This window comes from Triticum dicoccoides, chromosome 3A (genome assembly GCF_002162155.2).
Source record: "Triticum dicoccoides isolate Atlit2015 ecotype Zavitan chromosome 3A, WEW_v2.0, whole genome shotgun sequence".
NCBI lineage: Eukaryota > Viridiplantae > Streptophyta > Magnoliopsida > Poales > Poaceae > Triticum > Triticum dicoccoides.
The window spans coordinates 51329163-51341094 of NC_041384.1; positions in this window are offsets into that span (position 1 = coordinate 51329163).

Below are 11932 nucleotides of genomic sequence, written 5' to 3' on the forward strand. Positions count from 1 at the left end.
CTTCTGCCTTGTTGGCCTCTTCTTGTCCTCTCAGATGTTGTGGTGGGTCATCAATGGTGAGGGCCACAAAAAGGGAAGCAACGGTCACATTGAGCGCATCATGGGAAACATCCTCATTGAGCACAAGGTGGCGCCAGTTGCTACTCACGACACTTGTGGTGGAGGTAATGATGACTTACTAGATGTGATGATCAAGCTACAGGAGGCCGATGATAACCCACAAGTATAGGGGATCGCAACCGTTTTTGAGGGTAGAGTATTCAGCCCAAATTTATTGATTCGACACAAGGGGAGCCAAAGAATATTCTCACGTATTAGCAGCTGAGTTGTCAATTCAACCACACCTGGAAACTTAATATCTGCAGCAAAGTGTTTAGTAGCAAAGTAATATGATAGTAGTGATAACGGTGGTAAAAGGTAACGATAGCAAAAGTAATATTTTTTGTATTTTGTAGTGATGATAATAATAGCAACAGAAAAGTAAATAAGCGGAGAACAATATATGGAAAGCTCGTAGGCAATGGATCGATGATAGAGAATTATGCCGGATGCGGTTCATCATGTAACAGTCATAACCTAGGGTGACACAGAACCAGCTCCAGTTCATAAATGTAATGTAGGCATGTATTCCGAATATAGTCATATGTGCTTATGGAAAAGAACTTGCATGACATCTTTTGTCCTACCCTCCCGTGGCAGCGGGACCCTAGCGGATAACTAAGGGATATTAAGGCCTCCTTTTAATAGAGTACCGGAACAAAGCATTAACTCATAGTGAATACATGAACTCCTCAAACTACAGTCATCATCGGTAAGTATCCCGATTATTGTCACTTCGGGGTTAACGTATCATAACACATAATAGGTGACTATAGACTTGCAAGATATGATCAAGAACTCTCATATATTGATGAAAACATAATAGGTTCAGATCTGAAATCATGGCACTCGGGCCCTAGTGACAAGCATTAAGCATAGAAAAGTCATAGCAACATCAATCTCAGAACATAGTGGATACTAGGGATCAAACCCTAACAAAACTAACTCGATTACATGATAAATCTCATCCAACCCATCACTGTCCAGCAAGCCTACGATGAAATTACTCACGCAGGGCGGTGATCATCATGAAATTGGTGATGGAGGATGGTTGATGATGATGATGGCGACGGATTCCCCTCTCCGGAGCCCCGAACGGACTCTAGATCAGCCCTCCAAAGAGAGTTTAGGGCTTGGCGGCGGCTCCGTATCGTAAAACGCGATGAATCCTTCTCCCTGATTTTTTTCTCCCCGAAAGTTAATATATGGAGTCAGGGTTGAGGTCGGTGGAGCGTCAGGGGGCCCACGAGGCAGGGGGCGCGCCCCCACCCTTGTGGACAAGTGGAGGCCCTCCCGACGTGGATCTTCCTTCCAATATTTTTTATATATTCCAAAATAATTCTCCGTTGATTTTCAGGTCATTACGAGAACTTTTATTTCCGCTCAAAAATAACACCATGACAATTCTGCTGAAAACAGCGCCAGTCCGGGTTAGTTCCATTCAAATCACGCAAGTTAGAGTCCAAAACAAGGACAAAAGTGTTTGGAAAAGTAGATACGACAGAGACGTATCAACTCCCCCAAGCTTAAACCTTTGCTTGTCCTCAAGCAATTTAGTTGATAAACTGAAAGTGATAAAGAAAAACTTTTATAAACTCTGTTTGCTCTTATTGTTGTAAATATGTAAAGCCAACATTCAAGTTTTCAGCAAAGATTATGAACTAACCATATTCACAATAACATTTAGGTCTCATGTCTACTCATATCAATGACATAATCAACTAGCGAGCAATAATAATAAATCTCGGATGACAACACTTTCTCAAAACAATCATAATATGATATAACAAGATGGTATCTCGCTAGCCCTTTCTGAGACCGCAAAACATAAATGCAGAGAACCTTTAAAGATCAAGGACTGACTAGACATTGTAATTCATGGTAAAAGAGATTTAGTCAAGTCATACTCAATGTGAACTAATAGTAATGAATGCAAATGACAGCGGTGCTCTCCAGCTGGTGCTTTTTGATAAGAAGATGATGACTCAGCATAAAAGTAAACAGATAGGCCCTTCGCAGAAGGAAGCAGGGATTTGTAGAGGTGCCAGAGCTCGGTTTTGAAATAGATATGAATAATATTTTGAGCGGTATACTTTCATTGTCAACATAACAACCAAGAGATGGCGATATCTTCCATGCTACACGCATTATAGGCGGTTCCCAAACAGAATGGTAAAGTTTATACTCCCCCTCCACCAACAAGCATTAATTGTTGGGTAACGTAGTAATTTCAAAAAAATTCCTACACACACGCAAGATCATGGTGATGCATAGCAATGAGAGGGGAGAGTGTTGTCTACATACCCTCGTAGACCGAAAGCGGAAGCGTTAGCACAACGCGGTTGATGTAGTCGTACGTCTTCACGATCCAACCGATCCAAGTACCGAACACACGGCACCTCCGAGTTCAGCACACGTTCAGCCCGATGACGTCCCTCAAACTCCGATCCAGCCAAGTGTTGAGGGAGAGTTTCGTCAGCACGACGGCATGGTGACGATGTTGATGTTCTACCAACGCAGGGCTTCGCCTAAGCACTGCTATAGTATTATCGAGGTGGACTATGGTGGAGGGGGGCACCGCACACGGCTAAGAGACAATCAACTTGATCAACTTGTGTGTCTAGAGGTGCCCCTGTCGGTGTCAAAACCGGCGGATCTCGGGTAGGGGGTCCCGAACTATGCGTCTAGGCGGATGGTAACAGGAGACAAGGGACACGATGTTTTTACCCAGGTTCGGGCCCTCTCGATGGAGGTAAAACCCTACGTCCTGCTTGATTAATATTGATGATATGGGTAGTACAAGAGTAGATCTACCACGAGATCAGAGAGGCTAAACCCTAGAAGCTAGCCTATGGTATGATTGTATGTCCCTACGGACTAACACCCTCCGGTTTATATAGACACCGGAGAGGGCTAGGGTTACACAGAGTCGGTTACAATGGTAGGAGATCTATATATCCGTACCGTCAAGCTTGCCTTCCACGCCAAGGAAAGTCCCTTCCGGACACGGGACGAAGTCTTCAATCTTGTATCTTCATAGTCCAGGAGTCCGTCCAAAGGTATAATCCGGCTATCTGGACGCCCCCTAATCTAGGACTCCCTCAGTAGCCCCCGAACCAGGCTTCAATGACGACGAGTCCGGCACGCAAATTGTCTTCGGCATTGCAAGGCGGGTTCTCCTCCAAATTCCGTGTACCTGTTGAATAATGTCCGGTTTCTTGTAAATGTAGCGCTCCTTGGCTTCTACGCCCAATAATGGCCGTCTTCCACGTGTCAAACGAATACGAAAAGTCAGGGTATTTTTACATTTACACCCCTAGCCGCGTGAATGAGCCGCCTATTTAAGGGGACGAGGATTTAGATCCAAACCACACCTTATCCCCTCCGCGAGTATTCATCAGAGCGTATCCGACAGAGGTCCATTCTATCATGGCCGGCCGCCGCAGTTCCTCCTCTCGTCCTTCCATCCCTCAGCCTGGAGATTGGGAGAGATGATCCATCCTGCACAGCGAGCTAGTGACGCTCCAGACCAAGGGATTTCTCCCCCCGGCCTATATGGTCCCGGTTCGAGCCGGACTTGCCACCTATAATGGCGGAGAGCAAGCGGAGAGCGCCCCCAATCCCTCCAAAGGAGAGCGGGTATGCCTTGTCCCTTACTTAATAAGAGGGCTCGGATTTCCAATTCATCCGTTTCTCCGGGGGCTCCTGGAGTTCTATGGCCTCCAGCTACACAACCTCACGCCTGCCTCCATATTGCATATCGCGGGCTTCGTAGCCCTTTGCGAGCTGTTTTTGGGCTGCGAGGCTCATTTTGCGCTGTGGAAAAGGCTATTCTGCCTTGTGCCCCATTCTCAGAAGGGGCCAATATATCAAGTGGACGGAGCCGAAGTGTGGCACATTACCGGGACCGGATATCTATCCGGAACCCCAAAGAAGGCGTCCGAGGGCTGGCCTTCGGAATGGTTTTATATAGAGGACGTCCCGCTGCCGAATCCTGTCCGGATCGGCCTCCCTGAGTTCGACAGTGCTCCCCTAAAGAAGCGCCTAAGCTGGCGTCCACGGAGCCCTCAGAGGGAAAGCGTCAAGGACGTTCTTTACCTGATGGGCCGGATAAGATTGTTAGCTCATTCCGGACTAACCATGATCGGGGTCATGGCCGCATGCATCATGCGAGGGGTGAAACCGCTTCAGTATAGAGGCCACCCCATGTGGGACTTCAACGGGGAGGACAATGCCACCCGCCATGGCCGTAAGGGATCGGATTCAGCTGCCGCTCTAATAAAGATCTTGTCCGCTTTGTACAAGGGAGAAGAGGAGGAATTTCTCCGCGCCAACCCACATGGTGGATTTTCTATGTACAATCCCCCAAGTTGGGTAAGTGGACACTTTTACTTGCCCATCCGTTTTATATTCCCATCGTTAAATATTCAGTCTAACGACTTCAACGCAGGAACTGCGCCAGGCTGTTAAAGAAATAAACAGCCCTCCTCCACAGCCCGAGGATCCAGGACGGTCCCTCGACCCGGCCTCTCAAGAGGATCCGGACTTATCTGTGGAGCTGATTGATGGGGTGTTTCATCAATTGAGCAAGAACAACGCCTTGGTGGCCATTACGGCCGATTACCCAGGGCTACTCCCAGCCTCACAGGTAACTGAGACCGAAGTCCCAGCACTTTGAAAAGGGATCTATCCTCGCGTGTTTTCGATTGTCGTATGACAACCGTGTTTTGCAGGGGAGGTCCTTGAGATAGGAGGCCGAGCCTGCAGTGACTAGCCAACGAGAGTCGGCAAGGCCCCGCGGGCTGAAAAGAAGTGCGGTCCAGACTGAGACGCCGGCGCAAAGGTATAGCGCGCCATCTTATTCCCAGGTGTTATTCCTTCAAGGAATATTAATGCTCGTGCTCTCTTCAGGACGAAGAGACCTCCCCGGACTATATCTGGAGAGGTTGCCAATTGCGCCTCCACCAGCCAGGCTCCAAAGCCTGGTCCGTAAGCGGAGGTGAACACAAGGCACGCACCGGACGCTCCTCCGATAGAGGATGCGGACAGGCTGTCTGCCACCAATTCTGAGGTGGAGAGTGCCATGAACCACAGGCGTCGCCGGATAGTTCTTCGTGACGCTTGTTTCTCCCAAGAGGCATTGGATGCCTTCAATTCGGGAGATGCGTACCTCCGTGCCGCTCAAAATGGTCTAGCCAAAGCCACAGAGCAATATGTAAAAGACATACGGGTAAGAAAATTTTGGTAATTATATATATACCAGTAGCCCCCGAGACATGAAACAGTTAGAATAACTGATTTAAGGATCATTTGTTATGCAGGTTCTTACAGAAAAGAATACCCTACTGTCCCAGGAGCTGGAAGAGTGCAAAGGCCAACTTCAGGCCGCACTGGCCGCAGCAGGGGAGCCCAAGGAGACTCCCTCTGGTAATATACGCTTTGAAAGATAAGTATTTTGCAAAGTGCGGCGTGGGTGCAAATCTGACAAATGAAATTGCAGATGGCGCCGGATTAAATCCGAAAAAGCAACAACTCCTACGCCAGCTGAAGGCTGGTGAGAGTGTGCTGACAAAGGTGAGGCGGGAGAAGAACGATCTCCAAGATGCCAACACCAAGCTGGGCGTTGAACTGAAGGATGTTCGTGCCCAGCTGTTGGACTCCGTTAAGGAGAATCAGCGGCTTCGACGCGGCATATTTAGTAAGTGCTTAAGCGAACTTTGAAAAAAGAGTTCGGCGAGGAAGTCGACTAACAGAGTAATGTCTGTAGGTATGCTAACAGGTCGTCCTGCAGAGGAAATGCCCAGTTCTACAGGTGACCTTCTTCCCGAGCTCTCACAACTACATGAGCGAGTTCAGCAGGTGATGCAAGGCGTCGCCCAGGCCTTGTGGCCATCCGTCTCCATGCCTGAAGGCCTTGGAGAGATTGTAGAGAAGCTGAAGGGAGCGCGGCGGTGCTTCCGATTGTGGAAGATGTCGGCCTACCATCAAGGCGCCAGGGAGGCCTGGGCCATGGTGAAGACACGCTACACGAAGGCTGACCCAAACCACATGGCCGAGGTCGGACCCATGGGGCCCGATGGGAAGGAGATCCCTGTGAGCTTAGTATACGGCCAAGTAGAATTGGCCGCAAAGTATTCCCAACAGGACTGTAAGCTAGACAGCCTGTTAGATGGTATTGAAGAGGAATACAATCAGTCAGATTGACTATGTAATTTTAATAGACATGTGTAATGCCTTCTAGCCGGATTGTAGATCATTTGTCATGGCCGACCTTTTCGCTTCAACCTCGGGACCTGACGGTCCGGAGTGTATCCGAATACCCTCGCGATTATATAAGAACCGGGGTATGCATGGAGACCAGGCGTAGGGGTCATTAGTGCTTGAACAGACAAGTGCCCAACTAGTTATGTTATATTACATGGTTAGTAAGAAACATCTTCCAGGGAGAATAGTTCCGTTAGGGGTTCCTTTCCCTGGGAGGCATGCCCTAAAGTGCATGTTCATTCTGTGAAAAGAGACGCAGGAAAAACATCTGGGGGCGTATAGATAAATAAGTGAAAAAAGATCATCTTTAGTTCACCGACCGAATATTCCCTTAAGAACACTAGCTTTCGGCTTCACCCAGCCTGAGGTACACATTCGGCTGACCCGGCAGTAACAATCGCGGAGGTGCTCCCTTTACCACCTAGCCGAACAATCGGGAACGTAGGGGTAAGCACAGGAGCGAGGCAACCCACCTTGGCCAAAACTTAAGTCATATCGATGCATATAATGGTGAATAAAAGGTACATGCGAAAGTGTGATACATGTGTTGGGCAAGAAGCCCGTATAAATAAGCTTCTGTTTAAAGAAGCCCCCAGGTTTAATGAGCGCGGATAGCGCGTCACTTTATGAGCCTTTAAAGGCTATAAGAGAGGGAGAGAGGGGAGAAGGAGAGAAATATAAGACAGAAAGTATATAAAAAATGGACAGAGGAAGGAGACGAACACAGAGTCTGGCGCTAGGCATAGAATCTTCGGAGACGGGCTGCATTCCATGGGTTCGGCTCGAGTCGGTTATCCGATGCATCTCGCAGGCGGTACGCTCCACCAGTCAGGACTGGGTCAATTATGAAGGGACCTTCCCACTTGGGCTTGAGTTTGTCCTTTTTCTTGTCCGTCAGGCGTAGAACTAATTCGCCAACATTGTAATTTTTGGCACGTACTTATCTGCTTTGGTATCTTCGAGCCTGCTGTTGATAGAATGCGGAACGAGCTTTTGCCACGTCACGCTCTTCCTCCAAGGCGTCCAAACTGTCCTGCCGATCGAGCTCGGCTTCTCTTTCTTCGTACATGCGCACTCGAGGTGAGTCATGAATTATGTCGCAGGGCAAAACTGCCTCTGCGACGTACACCATGAAGAATGGTGTGTATCCGGTGGTGCGATTCGGCGTGGTCCACAGCCCCCCAGAGTACGGAGTCGAGCTCCTCTACCAGTGCGTATTAGATTCCTTAAGGGACTGCACTAATTTGGGTTTGATGCCGCTCATGATAAGACCATTTGCATGTTCGACCTGGCCGTTAGTTTGTGGGTGATAGACGGAAGCATAATCGAGCTTGATGCCCATGTTTTTGCACCAGAGTTTTACCTCGTCGGCCGTAAAGTTCATGCCGTTATCAGTGATGATGCTTGGGGGATGCCATAACGGTGTACAACCCCGGATATAAAGTCTATCACCGGTCCGGATTCGGCCGTCTTAACAGGCTTGGCTTCTATCCATTTGGTGAACTTATCCACCATGACCAGTAAGTATTTTTTCTTGTGGGTTCCGTCTTTAAGGGGTCCAACCATGTCAAGCCCCCAGACTGCGAAGGGCCAAGTGATGGGGATAGTTTGGAGGGCGGTGGGTGGCATATGGCTTTGGTTTGCAAAAAGCTGGCAACTGATGCATCGTTGGACTAAGTCCTCGGCGTCAGCCCGGGCCGTTGGCCAATAAAAGCCTGTACGGAAGGCCTTGCTTACAAGGGACTGAGCTGCAGGGTGATGACCGCCGAGTCTGGCATGAATTTCAGCCAGGAGGTTCCGCCCTTCCTCTTCGGAGATGCACCTTTGAAGGACTCCGGTAGTGCTTTTCTTATAAAGCTCTCCCTCATGGACTTTATAGGCTTTAGATCGCCGCACTATGCAGCGTGCCTCATTTTGGTCCTCGAGGAGTTCCTGCCTAGTAAGGTAGGCGAGGAATGGTTCTATCCACGGGGCGATGACGGCCATTATTACGTGGGCTGAAGGTGTTATTTCATTGGCAGAGCATTCAATTATGTCAGAGTGTTCGGTGTCGGGCAGTGCGGTTGGGTCCGGGCTGTTATTGCCGGGTTCCCCTTCCCATACTACGGATGGCTTGAACAGCCTTTCCAAGAAGATGTTGGGGGGGGGGGGACTACATCGCGTTTTGCGCCGATGCGTGCCAGGACATCTGCCGCCTGATTATTTTCCTGGGCTATATGGTGAAATTCGAGCCTTTCGAACTGAGCTGACATTTTTTGGACGGCATTGCGATAAGCTGCCATTTTTGGATCCTTGGCATAAAAGTCTCCATTTATTTGGGATATTGCGAGGTTCGAGTCCCCGCGCACCTCTAGGCGTTGAATGCCCATGGATATTGTCATCCGGAGACCATGTAAAAGGGCCTCATATTCGGCTGCATTGTTGGAGTCTGCGTACATTATCTGGAGTACGTATTAAACTGTGTCTCCTATGGGGGACGTCAAAACGACGCCAGCCCCTAGACCGGCCAACATTTTGGAGCCGTCGAAGTGCATGACCCAGTTTGAATATGTGCTGTACTCTTTAGGGAGTTCGGCCTCCGTCCATTCTGCGACGAAGTCGGCCAAAACTTGCGACTTGGGATAGATCGCTTATGTACGGGTGGGTGGGTGGAATCAAATCCGAAACCTCACCCAATCTGAGACCCAGGGGCCAAGGAGTTTCCGAACTCGGAAGTTTGGATTCTTGGATGCCGTCCAATGAATCTAGCCCATCGTCCGACTTGAAGTTCAGGTCTTGAGTGATGTCCTCCCCTCCGCGGGTATCCGGTTTGGAGGGATCAGGAATCCGGGCGTAGCTAGTCCTTAAGATAGATGAAGGGTCGCTGCACTGTCCCTCTACCACAACAACGTGATGGGTGACCTGGGAGAGTTAATCTCTCTCAGATCGGGTTTAGGTCCAATCTGGTCGTAATCCGTAGCGACTCCCAGGGCGGCGATGCAATCCAAGAGCTCGTTTAGGGAAGAGAGCTCCATTGGATCTAGCTGCTCGGCGAATTCCGAGCTGACGTCAAGATTGCTTTCGATGACCCAAGAGGTCATCGTCGGCACAACAGCCGAACAGGCAGTCATAAGGAAACCACCTAGACGGAGAGTTTGGCCGACAGCCAAAGCTCCCTTAGCAACGGTGCCGTCTTTAAAGACGGGATGAGGCATCCTTCCTGATGGCGATAGCATAGAGGAACTCTCAATGAAAGCACCAATGTTGGTGTCAAAACCGGCGGATCTCGGGTAGGGGGTCCCGAACTGTGCGTCTAGGCGGATGGTAACAGAAGACAAGGGACACGATGTTTTTACCCAGGTTTGGGCCCTCTCGATGGAGGTAAAACCCTACGTCCTGCTTGATTAATATTGATGATATGGGTAGTACAAGAGTAGATCTACCATGAGATCAGAGAGGCTAAACCCTAGAAGCTAGCCTATGGTATGATTGTATGTCCCTACGGACTAAAACCCTCCGGTTTATATAGACATCGGAGAGGGCTAGGGTTACATAGAGTCGGTTACAATGGTAGGATATGTACATATCCGTACCGCCAAGCTTGCCTTCCACGCCAAGGAAAGTCCCTTCCAGACACGGGACGAAGTCTTCAATCTTGTATCTTCATAGTCCAGGAGTCCGGCCGAAGGTATAGTCCGGCTATACGGACACCCCCTAATCCAGGACTCCCTCAGCCCCCCTGCCCCTGTATATAAAGGAGCAAGGGGGAGGCAGCCGACCTAGGAGGAGGGCGCGCCAAGGGGGGAGTCCTACTCCCACCGGGAGTAGGACTCCTCCTTTCCTTGTTGGAGTAGGAGTGAAGGAAAGAGGAGGAGAGGGAGAAGGAAAAGGGGGATGCACCCCTTGTCCAATTCGGACCAGAGGGGGGGGGGGGGCGCAGGCCTCCTTCCTTTTGGCCTATCTCCTCTATTCCCGTATGGCCCAATAAGGCCCATATACTCCCCAGCGAATTCCCGTAACTCTCCGGTACTCCGAAAAATAGCCGAATCACTCGGAACCTTTCCGAAGTCCGAATATAGTCGTCCAATATATCGATCTTTACGTCTCGACCATTTCAAAACTCCTCGTCATGTCCCTGATCTCATCCGGGCTCCGAACTCCTTCGGTACATCAAAACATATAAACTCATAATATAACTGTCATCGTAGCGTTAAGCTTGCGGACCCTACGGGTTCGAGAACTATGTAGACATGATCGAGACACGTCTCCGTTCAATAACAAATAGCGGAACCTGGATGCTCATATTGGCTCCTACATATTGTACAAAGATCTTTATCGGTCAGACCGCATAACAACATACGTTGTTCCCTTTGTCATCGGTATGTTACTTGCCCGAGATTCGATCGTCGGCATCTCAATACCTAGTTCAATCTCGTTACCGGCAAGTCTCTTTACTCGTTTCATAATACATCATCCCGCAACTAACTCATTAGTTGCAATGCTTGCAAGGCTTAGGTGATGTGCATTACCGAGAGGGCCCAGAGATACCTCTCCAACAATCGGAGTGACAAATCCTAATCTCGAAATACGCCAACCCAACAAGTACCTTCGGAGACACATGTAGAGCACCTTTATAACCACCCAGTTACGTTGTGACGTTTGGTAGCACACAAAGTGTTCCTCCGGTAAACGGGAGTTGCATAATCTCATAGTCATAGGAACATGTATAAGTCATGAAGAAAGCAATAGCAGCAAACTAAACGATCAAGTGCTAAGCTAATGGAATGGGTCAAGTCAATCACATCATTCTCCTAATGATGTGATCCCGTTAATCAAATGACAACTCATGTCTATGGTTAGGAAACATAACCATCTTTGATCAACGAGCTAGTCAAGTAGAGGCATACTAGTGACACTCTGTTTTTCTATGTATTCACACATGTATTATGTTTCCGGTTAATACAATTCTAGAATGAATAATAAACATTTATCATGATATAAGGAAATAAATAATAACTTTATTATTGCCTCTAGGGCATATTTCCTTCATTAATCCATGGCTTGCTCGAAACAACGAGTGCTTCCAACTAACAAGAGTCCCGGGGGAGTTTTGTTTGCAGTTATTTTGATTTGGTTTGCACAAATCATGGGACTGGGCATCCCGATGACCAGCCATTTTCTCGTGAGTGAGGAGTGGAGTCCACTGCTACCTCTTGAGCACTGCGTTGGTTTTCCCTTGAAGAGGAAAGGGTGATGCGGTAAAGCAGCGTAAGTATTTCCCTCAGTTTTTGAGAACCAAGGTATCAATCCAGTAGGAGGCCACGCACGAGTCCCTCGCACCTACACAAACAAATAAAATCCTCGCAACCAACGCAATAAAGGAGTTGTCAATCCCTTCACGGTCACTTACGAAAGTGAGATCTGATAGATATGATAAGATAATATTTTTGGTATTTTTATGATAAAGACGCAAAGTAAATAAAGCAAAATAAAAATAGCGCGAGAAATAGCTTGTTGACGAGAGATTAATATGATGGAAAATAGACCCGGGGGCCATAGGTTTCACTAGTGGCTTCTCACGAGAGCATAA